Genomic DNA, 21,280 nt, shown 5'->3' on the forward strand with positions numbered 1-21,280 from the left:
CACCTCTGCTTCCAAGTGTTGGCGTTAAATTGTGGAGGACTGCCTTGAGTGGGTATAGCAGTTGGCAATAAAGTGCTGTTTAGCCAATCAGCTGGGCAGAAGGACAGGAAGTGGAAGGCGGGGCTTCCATGAGAGGAGGAGAAGCCTGGAGTTGACAGTGGAGAGTGGACAGTTGGTGGAGAAATGCTGCCCTAGGAGGATCAGATTGGCAAGTGATTAGGATACAGTAGGTTATGAGGATTAGAGTAGTTTATTTTAGTTTACTGGTAGATTAGTAGTAGTTTAGATCCTGCCCAGCGTTGTGCTTGCAGCTTTAAATTACACCTCAGTATCAGTTATTGGCTTCCTAGGCCATACAGATATAATAACTGCAACATCTCACTGCTTAGCCTTGGCTGGCCTGGAACTCCTATTTAGAGTAAGCTGCCCTCAGGTACACCTCTGCTTCCAAGTGCTGGCATTAAATGTGTGTTACCACCAGGCTATTTTTTTTTTCAAAAATTTAAAAATATTTTCATTTATGTATGCTTTGACAATTTCACACACATGTATGTAATGTGTTTTGATCATATTCACTACATTTACCCTCTCTTATTCTTCTCCCAATCTCTCGAAATCACACACACACACACACACACACACACACACACCGTTGTGTGTACATTCATGTGTGCAGAGGCCAACGGATAACCTCAAGTGTTGTCCCTCAGAAGACAGACATATAGTCACACAGACAGACAGACAGACAGATAGATAGAATTGAAAAGGGATAGATAGAGATAGGGTTTCTCTATGTAGCCCTGGACTCACTTTGTAGACCAGGCTGGCCTCGAACTCACAGAGATCCACCTATCTCTACCTCCTGAGTGCTGGGATTAAAGGCGTGCACCACCACGCCTGGCAAAAAGGGAGATATTTTTATCCCAACATTATTGGAAGTTTTAAAGGAAATTTTACTTTATTTTTAATTGTATGCATGTGCACTTGAGTGCAGTGCCCACAGAGGCCAGGAGAGGGTATTGTAACTCCCTACAGCTAGAGTTACAGGTATTTGTGAGTTGATGGGTGCTAGGAACCAAACTTGGAGCAAGTGCTCTTAACTGCTGAACCATATCTCCAAGCCCACACACAGTCAAGGGGAATTTTGTGTCGTTCTGGAAAAATACCATCCGTGTACGAATTTTATAACGACAGCTCAGGACAGTGGTTAGCGCGTCGCCAAATTCAATGTTCAGAGTCTCCAAAGATCTTAATTCGGTCTTAGTAATGACAGTGGAGGAGGTGACATCAAGCTGGGTCCGCCAGCCAGCCTGGCAGGAGGATGGAGAGGGCCCCATTCAGAGGGTAGGCCAGAGACTGTTGCCTAGGAAACGTCGGCTTTACACAAAGCACTCTGGACAGGGCGCATCACCCAGCCTGTCCTTCCTTGCTCTGCTCGTCAGCCTCCTAATGTCACAAGCCTCCCACTGTCCCTCTTCCTCTGTCACTAACGAACAGAAGCTGCCCTGCAGATGTCTGACATGAAATGGGATTGGCAACCCTGGGAGAGATGGGTTTATAATGGGGGCAGGAGTAAGCCAGGAAGGCTGACAGGACAGATTTTTATAACTGTGCATTCCTCTGGGGTGAGTTCAGCGTTGCTCCATCCTACACACAGAGAGGGATGGTTGAGTCCAGTTTATGCCCAGGACCTTGGCTGTGACAGTGAGGCTTCGGGGCTCAGTGCCAGCCTCCTGGGTGGTGAGCTTGGAGCAGTCTGTTAGCCATGAGCCACCCATCTGCCCGTGCACCTGCTCTGAGAGCAGACCCCACTGAGGCCTGGCGGCCGGGTTTCCTGAGCCGGCGCCTGGCATCGCTCTCCTGGACCAAGCTCGCAACATCTTTCCACAATAAAACCGGGATGGGAGCTAATTGCCTCCATCACTCTGCGATGGAATGGCCCCATTAAATCTTTATGAGGTGCAACCGCGGGGGCTTGAACGGGTGGCCGGTTGCTTGGCTAGAGGCTACAGCTAACATCTGGGGGAGGCCCCTGATAGGTGTGTGAAGATCTGCTGATGCTAAGCATTCGGGCCTGATTTGTTTTGGAGAGGTTCCAAGGCATTTGGAGGCAGAGTTAACCGTTCACGGGGCTGCTTGTTGGTGGCTACTGTGTTTGGGGACTGTCCTCCTCAGTTTCTTTCCTCCCTCCACCTGCCTTTCCTTCCTTCCCTTCCTCCCTTCCCTCCATCCATCCCTTCCTTCCCAAATTGACCTCCATACACAGGTGAACAAATGTACACACACACACAAACACACACGCGCACGCGCGCACACACACATAATCAGACACAACACCATTTACTCAGGGAAATCACTTCCTTCACCACTCACTCCATGAAGGTCACTCCACCTGCCCAAAGGTCAGTAGCAGCTTCTCACTGGACATGGATGTTGGGGACCTCCATAACAGCTCATGCTCTTCATCTCTGACCCATCTGTAGCCCCCTTGCCTGGTTTTTTTTTTTAAAGGGCAGATTCTGGGGAATCGAACTTAGATCTTCTTGCTCGTAAGGCAAACATAAGGCCAAGCTATCTATCTCCTTGGCCTCATTTTGAGGCGAGGGAAAAAAACCATCTTAAAGGGGCAAAGGTGTATCTGGGATCACAGTGTCCGGTGTTTCGGTTCACAGCCAGCTGGCTCAGGTCTTTCAAGGTCTATAACAAGGACATCACGGTCGCAAGACTGTCGTCATGGTGGGGCAAAACTGCTCACCTCAGCACAGCGGGGAAGCAGGGAGCTATAGGAAGGAGATTAAGACAAGACATGGCCTCCAGGCACACCCCAGTCACCCACATCCTCCAACTAGGCTCTGCTTCCCAGAGTCACCACCATCACCTTCTGCAGGAGGGCCACCACTTGGGGACCAGGCTTTCAATACAAACCTGTGGGGAACGTTTCTTCCCCCCGCCCCCCTGCTCTCTACCTTATTGGCTGTCCTGGACTCGCTTTGTAGACCAGGCTGGCCTCGAACTCACAGCGATCCACCTGCCTCTGCCTCCCGAGTGCTGGGATTATAGGCGTGAGCCACCACGCCCGGCTCTCCATCTTATTTTTATAAGAATAATTTATCAGTGGGGCTTGGTGGCACATGCCTGTGATCCCAGCACTGAGGGAGGCTGAGGCAGGCAGATTCCTGTGAGTTTGATACCAGCCTGGTCTACAAAGTGAGTCCAGGACAGCCAAGGCTGTTACACAGAGAAGCCCAAGACCCTCCCCGCGCCCGCGCCTCCCCCTCCCGCCTCCCGGCGTCACAAGAAAAAAAAAAAAAAAAAAAAGAGGCGGGAGAGATAGCTCAGCTTTCTGCTCTTCCAGAAGGTCAGAGTGTAGGCTCTAGTACCTGTGCCAGGTGGTTCACAATCTACTGTGATGCCAGCTGCAGTAGATTTGACATCGTCTTCTGGCCTCTGCAGAGATCTGGGCATGCGCACGCAGGCACGCAGGCACGCAGGCACGCAGGCACGCAGGCACGCAGGCACGCAGGCACGCACATACAGAGGATGCCAGGCAGGGCGTTCTACAGTTTCTGCTACTGCACTGTGTACTCCGGTCTTGCTGGCTCACTAGCTTCTGGTAAGTTCTTCCATCTCCACTTCCCTTCTCACTGTAGGAGCACTGCGATTATAGGTGGGCACCACCACACCCGTATGTGGGTTCTGGGGATCAAATGCTGGTCACCAGGCTTGTGAGGCAAGTGCTTTTACCTGCTGAGCTATCTCTTTGGCTCCATCCCTTGCTATTTTGAGACACCGTCTCCTACTGCACCCGGATCTCATCATTTCTTCATGCCTGGGGGAGTCTCCTGTCTGTCCCCGGCACCGGCTTACGTACATATGTCACCGGGCTTTGAATTCAGGTTACCATGCTCACATAGCAACCAATCTATTCACTGAGCCACCTCCCCGGCTCCAAGACGGACACTGTCTATTCAAACCCTACCAGCTAGTGGTGAGGGAGCTCATTATCCCTTCTTACAAATTACAACTGGAATAAATTCCCTGTTCTATGACTCAAACTGTCCAGAAGAGGAAATTCCAGGAGAATGGCGGGTCACAGTTGACGTTGTCAACAGGGTAGATCCATTCATTTATCGTGTCAGGCTTTGGACAATAAATATAAAGTCTCTGGTACTAAAAAAAAAAAAATCACAGCATGAGCTTGCGTTTAAAAGCCATTAGTTGTACAATGGGTACAAACCAGCATTTAGTGACAAGAATCAAATTATTGGATTTTAGGATACATTAACTCCCTTTTCTTTTTGGCTATGACCAAATACCCAACAAAGAGCAACTCAAGGGAGGAGAAATTTATTTTGGCTCGAGGCTCACCATACAGTCCGTCATTGAGATGGGAAAGAATGGCAGTCAAGCCAGTTCCTGCCTGTGATGTCACAGGGCGCTTCTTCATATCTAGGTGGACGTGTAAGCATCGCTGTGATGAAATACCTTTATGTTTATAAAGAAAAGAGGTTATGGGCTGGCAAGATGGCTTAGCAGATAAAGACGCTTGCTGCCAAGGCTGATGACCTCAGTTTGATCCCCGTGACCCTCACAGTAGCAGGAAAGAACACACTCCCACTAGTTCTCCTCTGACCCTAACACCCCTGCCCCCAGCACCTACCCTTACCCACATAGACACACAAATAAAGAAACATAAAAGAAGAAAAGAGGTTGCCCCAGCCCACAGTTTGGAGGACCAAAATCTAAATAGCATAGTGTTGGCCCTAGCGAGGATGACATGGAAGATGCCATAATGGTGGGACTGTGTGTAGGAGGGACAGATTGCATTGGACTATCAAAGCCACGGTGACTGAGGAAACAAGAGTAAGGGCCACCAGAGTAAGGTCCACCCATTACTGATGCCAGTGCCTTTGCATCACCACACCAGGGACCAAGTGTCTGCCCACAAACCCATGACAGACTGTTCAAGTCACATCTGAGCCGCATCTGAACCACAGATGTGTTTTCGTGTTCTGTGTCATCCTTACTAATTCTTCCAAAAAAAGGGGACATCTGGAGCTTTGTTCCCTCCTTGTATGCCAGACTTTCCAGTGCAGTGGTCCTGATTTCAAAATTCCTTCTGTTTGCTCTGCGTACTGTTAAAAGTGTCCCCAAAGTCTGGTGTGTGTGTGTGTGTGTGTGTGTGTGTGTGTGTGTGTGTGTGTGTGTGTGTGTGAGAGAGAGAGAGAGAGAGAGAGAGAGAGAGAGAGAGAGAGACAGACAGACAGACAGACAGACAGACAGATAGACAGACAAAGACACAGAGAAAGGATCTCATGTGGCCCAGGGTAGCCTCAGACTCGCTTATGTAGCTGAGGATGACCCTGAGCTCCTGAGCCTCCTGCACGCTAGGATCACAAGCATGCACCCCCACACCTGGTGTATGTGGTCCTGGGGCCTCATGCATGCTGGGCAGCCGCTCCACCCACTGAGCTACATCCTCAATCTCCAGAGCGTTTAATAGTTTGAAAAATTCACACTTGAAGGAGGTAAAGCCAGTAAACACTGTATTAAAAAAAAAAAATACGTGCTCACAGAGAAGTGAGGACGTGCGATGTACCAGGGACTGCAGAGCCTCACGCCTGCCTATGGGAACGTGGGGGTGCGCTGTCGAATACTAATCCTTCAAAGACAAGGGCATACATACAAGCGTGACAATTGCACATCAAGGCCCAGCGGCTACTAGTTGGCTCTTGTGCAACTTTTCTTGATGAGGAATGAATAAACACCTACTGATCCCAGATAGGTCGCTGATGATGGGCCAAAGAAATGACTGCATCCAAATTTAGCTTAGCCAGTGGATGAATGTGTTACTCCTTTATTGGGGGTTTGGTCCGATGCTGTGTATTTTAATGCTAATTAATGGCCCCCAAGATCTGGCCCCTGCCCAGAGGAGCACATTCTTACGTATAACTGTCCGTGTTGTGCAAACCTTGCTCCATCGGATATAAAGTTGATTGGTTAATAAAAAAAAAAATGCCGAAGCTTGAGATTTAGCAGAAGAAAGAGGGTTTGAGTTTGAGGTTCCGAGGCCGGAGGATGAGGGACAGGAGACGAGGGAGGCACTGGAGGGTCGCCATGGGATAGGAAAGCGCTGTGTGGGCCCTGAGGAGGAACTCTGAAGTGGCCCAGGTGAACACCATTAGCAAGTACGCTGGGATTATGGGTGGGAGATAGAAATTGTTAGAACAGATGGCATGGGATAGAGGCTGGGAGAAAACAGAAGGTAGTTCAGGGGGTTAATACCTGCCATGCCCCGGGTGAGATAAGGTTATTCTAATATATATCAGGTGTCTGTTTCTTTATTGATTAGGAAAGTGGGTTAGGGAAACATTATTAGACCATACTTTTAAATTAACGGCAAAACACTCCTTCCTTCCTTTCTCTTTTTCATTCCTTCTTTTTCTTTTTTCTTTTTTTCTTTTTGTTAATGTTTCTTATGAAACATTATGGGTAAGGGGGGACTTACAGGAGAACGGATGATTCAAAGGCAGGCACATCACCAAAAAGCCCAGCACAAAAGCTCCAACCCTGTAGTTTTCTGCACAACTTGCAGGCATCTCAGGGAGACTCTTATCCTCAGTCATTTTTACTACTTACATAACCTGGCGTGGGCTGAGTCTTGTTGAGATTGTGAGTTTCGTGTACTTCCTGAGCCTTGTAGGTTTCATTTACCTCTTGAATTTTTTTTTAAACCTTGATTTGTTTGCTTTCTTGTATTTAAAATCTCCCTCTGGGTGGGAATATTTAAATTCAGAGGAAATACTTACCTTTACTGACCCTTTAAAATTCTTAAAAAATTTTTGGGGATTATAATTTTTCTTTTCTTTCTTTCCTTTTTGGGTTTCCTTTTTTCTTTTTTTTCCAAGACAAGGTATGTTTTCAGGGCTGACCATTTGAGACTAAGAACCAATTAGTGTGTGCTTCTCTGTAGAAAGCTACCTTTCCCAGTCCCAGCTTTTCTCAGCTGCCTATAGCTCTCTGTATAGGGTTGAGTCTTCGGGGGTTTCTTATGTCCAGTTTGGCATGACCACTGGTGCCCTTGCTAAGCTCACCCTTGGGCAGTCATGTTGGTGAGACTTTTTAGGCATAGCTAGCGATCTCGTGGGTTCTTCCTCCCACTTTGCTGCTTGTTTGCTTTGCGACATACCATTGTTTCAAGAAATGCTTTGGCTCCACAGTTTTATTTTATCCTAAAAATAAATAGCACGGACAGAAAAAGGAAACCCACTTTAAGCTTTGCTGTGTAAGAGGCCATTTGTTTTTTCCCCCAACAGAAAGCCCCAGGTAAATGTTTTGGTGCACTCTGCTCTCAAGGGTAGGTTGCAAAGATCTCCACTGATTGGCCAATGGAATTGTTCAGTGCATTGCTCTCTAGGCTTTCTGGGACTATAGCAAAATACTTGACTCAGGCTATTTACAAAATAAAGAGGTTTATCTTGGTTTATGGTTCTGGAGGCTCTTGGTCATGTGTTTCCATAGATTTAAACCTCTACTGAAGGCAGCACATCGTGATGCGTCCTTAGACCAACAGGAGGGAAAAGATTCGTCTTTCACATCCCCAGTAGATGAATAACAGAAAAGGCAGGTAAACCACTTTCGCTGCTTTCAGACAGATTCTTGGAATTCCATGTTTGTCCTGCTGTAGTTCTGTTTAATGAAAGTGGTCTATTTCATCTAATCAGCTTTAGATCTCACTTTTTGCAGGTGTGAACCCCTCCATGGTGCCCCCCCTTTTTGTTTTGAGACAAGGTTTCTCTGTGTAGCCCTGGCTGTCCTGCACTCAGTTTGTAGACCAGGTTGGCCTCGAACTCAGAGATCTGCTTGCCTCTGCCTCTGGGCACATGCTGGGATCACAGGCATGTGCCACCAAGCTGGGAGCAAAGGATTCCCACATTCGAACTGGGGTACTTTGGAGGAGCATCCGGGATCTTAACTGCTGAGCCACGGCTCTAGCGCTAGTCACTTCAAGTTCTAAGTATCAGATTTTTATCAACATCTTGTAAGAAAAGGAGCATTGCTTATTTTGGGGTGACTTCTCTGTGCTTATACTGCGTACACAGAGATTTTTTCCCAGCCACCTTCATACTTCTGCCTGTTCCACGCTCTTAACACTAGGTGGCAGTGGTGCCCTATTAATAACTCAGGGACAGCTCGCGCGCGCGCGCGTCTCTCTCTCTCTCTCTCTCTCTCTCTCTCTCTCTCTCTCTCTCTCTCTCTCTCTCTCTCTCTGTGTGTGTGTGTGTGTGTGTGTGTGTGCATGCGCACACCACCTTGCAGCTGGGAAGGTGGGCCAATGAATGGCAATATGACCCCGCGAGTGGGACCCTTCCGCTGGCCTTCGCAGTCTCCAGGGAGGCACAGACAGCATTCCACATACAAACCCCGTTGTTTTTCTGAGAAAAGGAAGTACCTCTGCTCTCAAACATCATGTAGTACCCCACGACCTCCTCAGTGGCTCCCCAGAGCCCATGGATAGGCGCTTACATGGTGGACCGGACTCTGTAGATTCGATTACATTGAGGGCAGTGGGGCAGACATTTTATCCAGGTTATGTAGGAGGGTTCAAAGGAAAGGAGGGGACAGAGGGATCAGAAAGATAGGGTGACATGTTGTGTTAGAGGCTGTGCCACGCATACCTAAGCCACCAGCAGAGGAGGGAGGGGTGAGAAAGACTAGGGAGGAAGGGGGAAGAGGAGGAGGAAGAGGAAGAGGAGGAAGAGGACCAAGAGGAAGAGACAGAGATGCTCTCCTGCCAGCCCTGACGATTGTGAAAAAGGCCACAAGCCAAGGGCTGCAGGCATCTTCTAGGATCCAGAAAAGACAAGGAAATAGACTCATTAGAGTCCCCAGAAGGAGCCCCCACCCCAATACTGATGCCTTCATCTTAGAACTTCCAGATCGATTTGTGTTGTTTTAAGCCATGGACTTGGGGGATTGTTCATTACAGCAGCCTTAAGAAGTCAGAATCCCTCCTGTCCCTTTCTCTTCCTGCTCCTTCATTCATCACTTGGTCCCTCTATGTAGGTCCCAGGGAACACAGGGCTTCCCCAGGAGAGCCTACAGTGCAGTAAAATCACTTCCATGGCGGAACAGGGCAGTGGCTCTCAACCTTTCTCATGCTGCGACTCTTGAATACAGTTCCTCGTGTGGTGGTGACCCCCTCCCAGCCATAAAATTATTCCGTTGCTACTTAATAACTGCACTTTTGCTATGTTAGGAATTGTAATGTATATACCTGATATACAGGATGTCTGATGTGTGGTCCCTGTGGGGGTTTCCACCCACAGGTTGAGACCCGCTGGGACAGGATGTTTGATATTTTATCTCCCTGGCTCTAATGTCGGCCCCAAGAGCACGTGGTTGAATTATTCAGTTTCCAGAACCAACTACAGTCTGGACTTGGCAGGGGCTGAAAGGGTGTTTAATGTAATGTAATTTTTTTTTTTTTGAGATAACGCCTTATGCATCCCCAGCGAGCCCTGACTTGTGAGGTAGTTGAGGCTGGGCTCGACTTCTTGATCCTCCTGTCTCCAGGTGCCAGGAGTACAGTTGAGCACTACTGACTCCTGGTTCTCAAGGAGTGCTTGTAAAAATGCGTACCGAATCTAGCGTCTCATCTGGTCCTTTCTCATAGGCTCAGGGCTGGAAGCGAAGGCTTGGGGCACGACTGGCTTAGCTGTAGAGTGCCTGCCTAGGGTCTCCAAGTGAAGGGCCAGGGTGTGGCTCGCTGGTCGAGTGCTTGCTTAGCACACAAAAGGCCCCGTGTTCAAACCCTAGCGCAAACACACACACACACACACACACACACACACACACACACCCACCTCGGAAACCTTAGTGTGCCCCCTGGACAGGGAGATATCTTTGGCTTTGTGTGCGCTCATGTGTATGTTTGTATGTTTGTGTATACATGTATGCCTGCATATAATTATATAATATTTATATGTGTGTATGTGTGTGTGTGAGAGAGAGGGAGAGTGTATGTCTTCTATGGTTGCTATAGATGTTAAATACCCCCGAGGACGCAGTGTTGGGGACTTTGGTTCTGAGGGGGCCACTGCTGGAAGGTGGGGAACCTTTAGATGGGGCCTAGTGGTGGATCTTTACATTACTGGGCTGTGCTCCTAAAGAGGAGCGTTGACCCCCTTCCTCTCTCTTTTGCCTCTTGGCTACGAGGGAAATAGTGTTATTTTGCCCTGTGCTCCCCCACTGCCCTCTGACACCCCCACCAGCCGCCTAAAAGCAACAGTTCCGTCCCGGTGTGGATCAGAACCTCTGCAGCTGGGAACCTAAATACACTTTCACTTGAGAAACAAATAACCTGGCCTATACAGCAGGGACATTCTAAAGAGATCCTCCTCTCTATCAGAGGACTGAAACAATGGAGGCTCCCCCTCCCCCACAACCCCCGGGGAGTCTCACGCTGGGTGCCAGCCAAAGGGGGGGGTGCTTGTGTCTGGGGAGGGATTTCTTACTGTTTTTCTGACAACTTCTCAGCCCCTGGAGCTGAGAAAATGATGGGTCAGTGATCCATGGGACCACACCGACTCCTCAAAAAAAAAAAAAAAAAGATTTTTATTTTTAAGTGTGTGTGTGTGTGTGTGTGTGTGTGTGTGTGTGTGTGTGTGTGTGTGTGTGTGCTTGTGAGTGCAGGTGCCCTCTGAAGCTGGAATTGGGCGTCAGGTCTCCTGGAGGTGGCTATAGGCTGCCTGGCATGGGTGAGGGGAGATGGACTCGGGTCCTTTGGAAGAGCAGGAAGTGCTCTTAACTGTAGAGCCACCTATTTAGGCCTATACCTCATGTTAGGATGGACTTGTGAGGGGTCTTTGTTCCTCGTCCCAGTGTGGCCTCATTGAGTAAATCTCCCATTTCTGCTTTTTTTGTTATTAAATTTCCTCTTTAATTGACTTGCCTTTATGCGTATGCACACGTGTGGAGGTCAGAGGATAACACGAGGCAGTCAGTTCTCTGCTTCCAACTTGTGTGTCTTGGGGATTGAACTCACGCCGTCAGGCTTGGCTGCAAGCTCCTTTTACGGGCAGAGCCTTCTCAAGAACCCGAATTGGCTTATTGAGTGAGCATGGGTGGCTGAACTTGTTAGGCCTGCCAGGGGCCCAGGCTCTGACTCTGATAGCTCCAGTAATGGTAATGACCTCAGGTGTTTTGTTATATGGTCAGCAGCTGATAGCCACAGGGGCTCACCAGGGGCTGAGAGCTTGACTCCTCAAAGTCCTTGGGAAGACAGCTGGTTGCCACAGGGTTGCTCACTACGGCTTGGGCTACAGCGAGCCATTCATTTATAGGAACGTAGTGGAGATGGCCACTAGGGGGCGCTCCCAACCCGTGAAAAAAATCTGAAGAGCGTCAACAGCTTGGAAATACCCTGGAACACACAGCTGGTGGCCTGGGAGGGGGAGGGGGGAGAAAGAAAGGGAAGGTCAGGGAAAAGAGAACGGGAGGGGGAGGGGAAGGAAGAGGGGGGGAGGGCTCCGTTGCCTGCTCACCTGGACAGCAGAACCCTTGTCAAGGCTCAGCCTGTAGCCCATGAGCAGGAGTGAGGTCGGAGGTGGGGATGGGGTGAGGGGGTAGGGTGAGGGGATGGGGGGTTGGGGGGCTGGAGGGTGGGGGACTAGGGGTTGGGGGGTTGGGGCGTTGGCATTAGCTTATCAGTTCAGCTGCACCTCTTGTTTTAGGGCCCGATTTGGCGGGGTAGGAGTGGGGGTGATGGATGGGGAGTGTCTTCCACGTTAGCATGCACAGTTCTGGCTCAGGATCCAGGTTCCCCTCACGGTGGCTGGTGGAACAATGGTTGTGTTAAGGTGCCAAGGCTGCAGAGGGTCCTGAGACTCACACACTCAGCAAGGAGTATGAACCTTGAGAGCCAGGGGGCCTCTCTGGCCTCTGTAGCCCCGCAAGACCAAATGACAGAGTTTAGAGGGGGATGGAGTGACCTTGGTTCTCAGCCCTCTCTCTCTTTGCTGTATGTGTGTGGTGCACCTGCCCTTACACGTGTGCGTGTACACATGGAGACCTGAGGGTGTCTTCCTTGATTTACTGAGCCCGGGTCTCTTGGGAACCCGGCGCTTGCTGGTTGTATTACTCTCACTAGCCAGCTTGCTGTGAGAATCCTTTCTCTGCCTCCTGAGTGCTAGGGTTCTCAGGAGCCTCCACCCCCACCCAGCGTTTCTGTGGGTGCTCATGTTGGCGTGGCCATTGCTCTGTCCACCGGACTGTCTTCCGGGGGGGCCCCCTCTTACCTTCTTTTTAAAAGTCGAGTCCTGGGGGCGAACATGCAGGCAAAACGTCAGCACACATAAAATGAAAAATAAAGGTTAAATAAACGGGCGAGAGAGATGGCTCAGGTATTAGGCGCACTGGCTGTTCCTCCAGAGGACGCACATGGCAGCTCACAGCTGTCTGTATTCCAGGGGATCTGATGCCCTCATGCAGACATACATGCAGGCAAAACACAAGTGCACATAAAATAAAGATAAATAAATTAAAAATATTGAATGACCCCTTTAAAAATAAAGATTACAGCTGGGTGTGGTGGCGCACACCTTTAATCTCAGCACTCGGGAGACAGAGGCAGGCAGATCTCTGTGAGTTCGAGGCCAGCCTGGTCTACAAAGTGAGTTCCAGGACAGTCAGGGCTCTGTGCAACAGAGAAACCCTGTCTCAAAAACAAAAAACAAAAAACAAAAAACAAAAAAAACACCCCACAACAAAACAACAACAACAACAATCCCCCAAAAGATTACATAAATAAAAAGTCAAGCCTTGCTTGCTATTCACTCCAGGTTGGCCTGGACTTCAAAATCCTCCTGCCTCAGCCTTCTGAGGGCTAAGATTGCAAGCGTGCACCGGCACACCTGATTATTATTTCACCTCTCCCCTCCCCTTGGGAGAGGTGGGTCCAATGATAATCTTCTAACCCATTTCATAGATGGGGTCAGGACACCAAGTTCCTGGTCTCAAAGTTCTCCAGTTGCCCAGTACTCAAAAGGCAGTTATAACTGGGCACGTTGTCTTGGCAGGGCAAGCCTCAGTGGGATGGAGGGATAGCAGTTTTGCGAGCCCCTAAGTCCTAAGCCCCGTGCGTATCTGGAGCCTGGGCAGGAAGGAAGATGAGACACAGGTCTGAGCAGACCTCAGCTCCTAGCCTCTTCCCTTCCCAGCTGAGCATCTTCAATTGACTTTATCTTCCAGAAGAAAATCCTAGGAGAAAGAGTTTTATTGGGTACAGCGAGCTTCCCTTGTAAATTTCTCCCGTGTGTTGAGTCTGCAATCCGCCTGTGAGCCCCTGGAGTGTAGGAGGCTGCGTGCTATCGATCCAGACATGTGGCTGCACCCAGCATGGTCCTAGCATATAGCACAGATTCAATCAATGTCCTCTGCCTGCAGAGATAATGGGAGGAGAATGGAGTCTTATCCGGGCGGGGGCTCACTGGAAGAGAGGCTGCAGGATGTGGGAGGGACAGGGCTCCTTGGGCCAGCCCCAAGGACAAAGTCAGCAAGGGATGAAGAGAAAGAGCTGGCCCTCATGAGGTGGCAGGCATGGAGGTCCTTGCTTCTCATATGGAGATGCATGCGGGAGGGCCAGTGGTTCCTGCCGCCATCATCTGTTGTCATTAGGGACATGGAGAAGAGGGAAGAGAGGAGGGTGACCACTTGCCCCAGGCTCCTACTGGTTAGAGGGATGCCTCCTTCCCCCTCAGGTGTTAACCACCTCTTTCTTGAACTGATACGGGGCTCAAGAATCCCACAGTGTGGCTCAGTGGTAGAGCAGCTGCCTAGAATCCCCCAGTGAGGGGCTGGGGTGTGGCTCAGTGGTAGAGCAGCTGCCTAGAATCCCCCAGGGAGGGGCTGGGGTGTGGCTCAGTGGTAGAGCAGCTGCCTAGAATCCCCCAGTGAGGGGCTGGGGTGTGGCTCAGTGGTAGAGCACCTGCCTAGAATCCCCCAGTGAGGGGCTGGGGGTGTGGCTCAGTGGTAGAGCCCCTGCCTAGAATCCCCCAGTGAGGGGCTGGGGGTATGGCTCAGTGGTAGAGCCCCTGCCTAGAATCCCCCAGTGAGGGGCTGGGGTGTGGCTCAGTGGTAGAGCCCCTGCCTAGAATCCCCCAGTGAGGGGCTGGGGTGTGGCTCAGTGGTAGAGCACCTGAATAGCATTCTCGAGGCCCTGGGTTTGATCATCAGCACCACAATAAAATAAATAAATAAAACTAAATTTAAAACAATTGTTTCCCTCTTCCAGGTGGCTCATGCGTTGGGCATTTGTGGCCCCCCACACTCAACCTAGTTCAGGAATCCCAGGACACTCCCAGCTCTGGCTCCCTCGCTGTTTTTCTATGTCAGCATCCCAGCCCACACTGGGGGTCCATGAAGCCCACTCTTCTGTGTGCTGGGCTGCTGCTTCTGTGTGTGTAGCAGCTGGAAGGGACCTGGATGTCAGTGGGGTCTTACAGTGGTATGACTGACTCACAGCTCTCAGCTGGGCCTCTAGTGTGTCTTTCGCATCTGCTCTTAGGCTCGCTCTGAGCACACAGGCCCTGAGTGCACTCACTGTCCCCTCCCCTTTTCCCCTCCCCCTCCCTTTCCCCGACCCATCCCCCCACCCTTTCCCTTCCCCCCTCCCCTTCCCCCATCCCATCCCCCCTCCCATCCCCCTCATCCCCGCTTATAGCGTAGCTCTTCACTGGGGACTGGGTTGAGACAGTTGGTACCTTGTACCTGCTTACTGGAGCCTTAGTGGGCTGATAGGTCAGCTCCTGGGAGGAGGTCAAGGAGAAGACTTATGTGCATGATATACTTTCATGTACACATATGTGTGTAGCATGTGAACAGTATACACAGGTGACATACTCTTTGCATTCATGTTTGCCACTGGGCATGCTTTATATATGTATATGTACGCACGTGTCCTGTGCGTAGTATGTGCACAGGGTATTTGTTATGGATTCATGTGTACATTTGGAGCACACTGTGTGTGCCTGTACATAGGTACATCCTGTGTGCATGCATATGGCAGATGAAAAGTATATGCACGAGGTGTACATTTTGCGTGCATGCAAGTGTGCATGTATACCCAGGGAACTTGAATTGTACCTGTGTGTATTCATATGTTGTGCGCACATGCATACAAGTGCCATTTGAGGATTATGTATGCATGTTACATGCTATGTGTTCATGCATAAATGTGGTATTCAGTGATCACATGCATGCATATATATGCATGTGCATGGCACAAGTAATATATGAATGTGACACATGGTGCACATGCATTTGTACATCTGCCTGTATGTATAGTGTGTTAAATGTAAGAACCATGTGAGCATTGTGTATGCTCAGTGCATGCCTATGGGGTATTCATATCATATGTGTGCCTACATGCAAATGCGATGGGAGCAGCATGTGCACATGATATGTGTGTGCATGCATGCATGCATGCATGTATGTATATATATGTGCACGTGTCATGTGAGGAGTCTGTACATTTAGCACGTGCTATATATATATGTGAGCAGTGCAAACTGTGTGCCTACATGCATATGCTGTATATGTGCATGGACATATGTAGATGTGAGCAGCATGTGCACAAGTCTGTGCTGTGAGTACATGTGTACTTGTGGCACACTTTTTTTATCTGAATGCATGTACCTGACATGTACATGTGTGAAGGTGGGAAGCATGTGTATGACTTGAATGCAAATTTACACATGGTAGAGATTATGTGTCCATATGTATAGCTGTGCATACCATGTACATGTAAGAAATATACACATGCAACAAATGTTGTATGTGCATGATGTGTTCATGTGTACATATGCTACACAGGCTGCAAACATTGTGTATTCCTGTGTGTGCAGGCTTATAGCATGTAAGCAGTATCAGCACCCAGCATGTGATGTGAACACATGTATACCCTTGGTGCATAGCATGTACCTATATGTATATCATGTATGCATGTAGTGTGCAGGTGGTGTGTGCCTGTTGTATATATTGTGTTTGTGCACATAAGCGTATGCTAATGTATACAGGTGGTGCCTATGGTATGCCTGTGTACTTATGTTGTGCATGTTAGGTATGCAGCTGGCATTTTAGCAGTTTGTGTATGTGACTCTTGCTATTTATGCATGTATACATGTGGTGCATAGTGTGTTCACATATGTATACATATAGTATTCAAATGGTAGATATTATGCATACAAGTATGTGTTTATGCATATATGTGGTACATAGCATGTGCCTGTGCATGTATGCTGTGTATGACAGGTATGCAGGTGGCAAGTGAGTATTTTGTGCACGTGGCACTTTTGTGTGTGTCTGTACACATGTGGCACACAGTGTTTGCATGCATACATGTAGATGTCAGCAGCGTATGAATGTAGTGTCTACTGTGAGTGCAAACATGTGTTCTGTATGCATGTAGTATCTAGCAGTTGCCTGATGTCTGCTGTTCTCAGCATGCCAGACATGTGTGAGATGGAGCTGAGTGGGTCTCTTGGGAGAGTATAGACAGCCCAGGCCGCCCCACACTCAACCCAGCTCCCCAGGAGGATGCTATTGCCTGCAGGCCCTGGGCGGCCTCAGTTTGGAGGCCAGGATGCCTTGTGTTTTTCCCTGTCAGCAAGATGGAGCTCAGCCTTTGAAACTAGACACTCAGAGGCCCTTTACATTTTCCTAGGGGCTGAGGAGCGTCTGCATGTTGGGTAGGCGCCTGATGGTCTTGCTTCCGGAAGCACCCCAGTCCAGGGTCCCACATCTTCCCTGACATGTGCCCTGCAGGTTGTCCCAGGAGGCCCTAGATGGCACAGGGACAGGCAAGGTCCTTAGGATGGAGGTGACTGAAATATGGAGGCAGCTAGTGTCACCTCACATCAGGAAACAAGCTCTTTGATGGCACTGAGTGCAGACACGTCCATATGGAAATCAGATACAACTAAAGCGGTTTTCTGCAGACTTGGCTATCAGTCCACTTGCGAAAGCAAACGTTAGCATACTCAGTCAGGCAGTTTATTCTGCAGCGTCTGAGTGTTGCAGACACACTTCCAGCCAGCTAATGTGACACGGGGCACAGCCAGCCTTCATTAGGAACTGCTCATCCCAGCCACAAGCTCTCAGATCTTAGTGCAGGATGCCTCCTCCTCCTCCCCCTCCCCCTCCTCCTCTTCCTCCTCCCTCCTCCTCCTTCCTTGCCCCTCCTCCTCCTTTCCTGCTTTGTTGCCCCAGAAGACCTGTAACTCACTACATAGCTCAGGCTAGCTTCAGACTAGAGGCAACTCTTGTCTTAGCCTCTTGAGTGCTAGAATTACAGTCATGCTCAGTGATCCTCCACTTTCCTTCCTTTGCCTCCTCTTCCTCCCCCACCCCCCCTTTTTTTTTGAGATAGGGTGTCTCTATGTACCTTAGGCTGTGCTCAAATTCATGACCCTCCTGCCTCAGCTTCCAGAGTGCTGAGATAATAGATGTGTGCTACCATGGTAAACTCTCAGCCTGGCAAAGAGTTTCTGTGGAGCCATCCACAGATCAGTGGAGCGCTGGGCGTGGCAGAGGCTCGCCTAGCATGCACGAAGCCCTGGGTTCCGGCCCCAGCACTACACAAGCCAGGTGCAGTGGCTCACACCTGTGATCTCAGCACTTGGGACGTGGGGGCAAGAATATCAGGAGTTCAAAGCTAGCCTTGGATACCTGCATGGGAAATTCAAAGCCTGCCTGGGTTATGTGAGACCCTGTGTCAAACGCGCGCGTGCACACACACACACACACACACGGAGGGAGGGACTATAATATCCAATAGTGTCACTCCACTAGCTCCTTTTTCTTTTTAAAAAGGCGTGTGTGTGTGTGTGTGTGTGTGTGTGTGTGTGTGTGTGTAGGTACCCACAGAGGCCATAAGAAGGTGTCAGATTCCCTGGAGCTGGAGTTATAGGTGATAGTGAGATGTCTGATGTGGGTGCTGGGAACTGAACTCAGGTCCTCTGCAAGAGCAGCAAGTGCTCTTAACTGCTGAGCCACGTCATATGCTAGTGTCTTGATCTGTGAAATTGACTTAATCACAGGTCGATGCAACGTCTGCTACATGTGACAATTAGATGCGTTACTTTATGAAAGGGCTCCCTGAAGCCTTGCTCTTATTATTAGCTATGACTAGTAGCTCCTTGGTTTATTTATTCTTCATCACATTCCACAAATAGCTCAAGAAGTTATGCTAAAACAGCACACCAAGACAGACAGGGTGGTAGGGTGCAGGGCAGGAAATAGCCCAGGATAAAGGGAAAATAAAAGTGAAATAGAAAGATGAAGAATGACATAACACAGGGATGCGACAGAAGCAGACTGACAAAAGGTCTTTCTTCTTTGTTTTGTTTTGTTTTTGAGACAGAGTTTCTCTGTGTAGCCTTGGCTGTCCTGGACTCACTTTGTAGACCAGACTGGCCTCGAACTCACAGCGATCTGCCTGCCTCTGCCTCCTGAGTGCTGGGATTAAAGGCGTGCGCCACCGTGCCCGGCTGGACTGAAAAAAAGGTCTTATGACTCCAGGATGGTACAAAAATGACAAGCACTCAATAGAAACTGACCTTTGTTTCTTGAAATGATTAATTGTCCATTTTGCACTTATTTATATTTTTCATTGCTGGGGATGGAATCTCAGTCCATATGCATGCCAGGTCAGCGCTCTACCACGGAGCCACACCCCAGCCCCTCACTGGGGGATTCTAGACAGGTGCTATACTTCTGGGCCGCACCCCCAGTTCTCCCTTCCTCACCTGTGCCCTCCCCATGCCTCCTTCTTTTCCTTTTCTGTCTCCTTGCTCTCTCTCTCTCTCTTGCGCTCTCTCTCTCTCTCTCTCTCTCTCTCTCTCTCTCTCTCTCTCTCTCCCTCTCTCTCTCTCTCCCTCTCTCTTTCTTGGACAGGATCCAACTAGGTAGCCCAGACTAGCCTCAAACTTGGGATCCCCCAGTCTCAGCCTCAGTCAGAGTGCTGGGATTGCAGATGTTCACCACCATGCCTGGCCCTCGTCTTCACAGGTCCTTCATTTTCCTGGAGGATGAGAAAAATATTATTTCCTTAAGAGCTGATTTTTAAAAAATTGCATTTAATTGTACAAATGTGTGTATATGCGTGCGTGCGTGTGTGCGTGCGTGTGTGTGTGTGTGTGTGTGTGTGTGTGTGTGTGTGTGTGTGCCACAGCCCTCATATGGAGGTGAGAAAACAATTTGGAGGGGCTTGTTCTCTCCAACAGTGTGGGTGTCAAGGATAAAACTCAAGACATCCTGCTTGGTGTCCAGGGTCTTTACCTGCTGAGTCATCATGTAGCCAACAGTTTTTTTTTTCTTAATTTCTGGTCTTGAAGTTGATATGTACCTGAGAATGACCTTGAACTCTTAATCCTCCCGCCTGTACCTTCTGAGTGATGGGATGACAGGTGTGGACTGTCACGCTTGGCTATTAGTAGCGGTTTCAACTCTAGGTTACCTTATGAGAAAAACCTGTTTCTTTCATACGCAGAGAAGCATAGAACAGTGGTTCTCAACCTGTGGGTCATGACCCCTGGGGGGGGGTTGTCAAGCGACCCTTTCACGGGGGTCACCTAAGACCATCGGAAAACAGAGACTTACATTATGATTCACAACAGTAGCAAAATTACAGTTATGAAGTAGCTATGAGAACGGTTTTCTGGTGGGGTGGGGGTCACCACAACATGAGGAAGTGTATAAAGACAGGCAGCATCAGGAGGGTTGAGCAGCACAGACCTAGAGGGAGCACTTCCTACAGATACAAACAGCATCTAGTAGTTTTAACAGAGACCCACCGTCCCCCTACAAATGACCCCACGCCCCTCAGCTGTGGCCTTTTAATCTCCCCCAACCCCTATCCTCTCACCTCTAGACAACCACTAATCTACGTCCTGTCTCCGAATTTGCCAATTGGGGGATGACTTATATAAATGGAGGCAGGCGCTACGCGGCTGCTGTGTCTAGCTGGTCTCACTGAGGATGGTGTGTATCCCAAGATTCCTCTATTTTTTTTTTTTTTGCACACGCCAGGATTTCGTCCTTTCAAAGGTAGGATAATATTCCACTACGCAAGTTTATTACCCATGTACTGGGTAACGCATCCACTGACAGAGTGTCTTAGTGCCGTTTCTTGTTGCTGGGATAAAACACACCAACAAAAGTAGCTTTAAGGAAGAAAGGGTTTCGTTTGGCTTCTGATTCCGGATTATAGTCTGTCATCGTGGAGAAGCCAAAGCAGCCATTCACACCTACAGTCATGAGCTTGGAGTGTGTGTGTGTGTGTGGTGGTGGTGGGGGACGAGATGGCTCAGTGGGTAAAGGGGCTTGCTGCCAAGCTGGATGACCTGGGTTCACTTTCTGGGGGGACCACATGGTAGAAAGAGAGAACTGACTCCTGAAAGTGGTCCTCTGGCTTGTGCCAAGAGCCGCCCCCCCCCATCCGACTCCTTCCAAAATACAAGTAATAAAAATATGGAATCTGAAAGAGAGTTGAGAGAAAAATGAATATATGCCCCCTCCCTTTCTGTCTTACATAGGACCCCCTCCCCCAATAGAGAATGGTGCCTGTGTGCATATGAAAATGTAATTAGCCAATCTTCTACTCCTGTTGCCACAATGGACTCGCCCCTGGAACCATAAGCTAAAACAAACCCTTCCTCTTTAATTTGCTTTTGTATTGGATCAGAGCAGTGGAAAAAAGCAACTACATTAAAAAAAAATGATTCTCCACAATGTCCCCTTCTCCCCAACTGTCAACTGCCAATGGCTCCTCAGTGAAGGGGTGGGGCCTGGAAAAGCACCTCTTCTGTCTAGGACAGAATTTTGACTGGCTCTGTCTTGTGCAGGACTTGCGCAGGTGACCGTAGCCGTTGTGAGCCCGTGATTTCGACAGCCATGTCAAGCCAAGAAGTTTGTATTTTGTATTACTTGGCTCCATCCTCTGCCTACTGCCTCTTCCCTGAGCCTTGATGGGGTTAGGAGCATTGATAAAGAGCAACGTTGGGAGCAGCCCCAGTGTATGGCATACACACAGATACTTAAAAGGCACTTAGCAGAGCAACAAATCAGAAGGTTCTATGATTCTTCCAGCCATGGAATTTTGACCAGGGCTATATAGTACCAGACATGGAATCCCCTCCCGTGGATCAGGCCTCAAATTTAATCAGAACACGGTTAGTCACCCCCTAACAGCCAAGCCAGCTATTTCACTGGTGGACATGTC

General features: G+C 49.2%; 1 long non-coding RNA gene across 1 annotated transcript in view; it reads left to right on the top strand.

Moving 5' to 3' along the window:
* Nucleotides 1-3,579: 3,579 nt before the first annotated feature.
* The window catches only part of LOC311587131, a 76,773-nt gene continuing 59,072 nt past the window's right edge, over nt 3,580-21,280 (top strand). The window contains exon 1 of the long non-coding RNA XR_014775788.1: nt 3,580-3,613. This is a non-coding gene — a long non-coding RNA (uncharacterized lncRNA). The remainder of the gene's footprint in view (nt 3,614-21,280) is intronic.

The sequence above is a fragment of the Acomys minous genome (assembly GCF_964271855.1).
Source record: "Acomys minous genome assembly, chromosome: 16".
NCBI classification, from domain to species: domain Eukaryota; kingdom Metazoa; phylum Chordata; class Mammalia; order Rodentia; family Muridae; genus Acomys; species Acomys minous.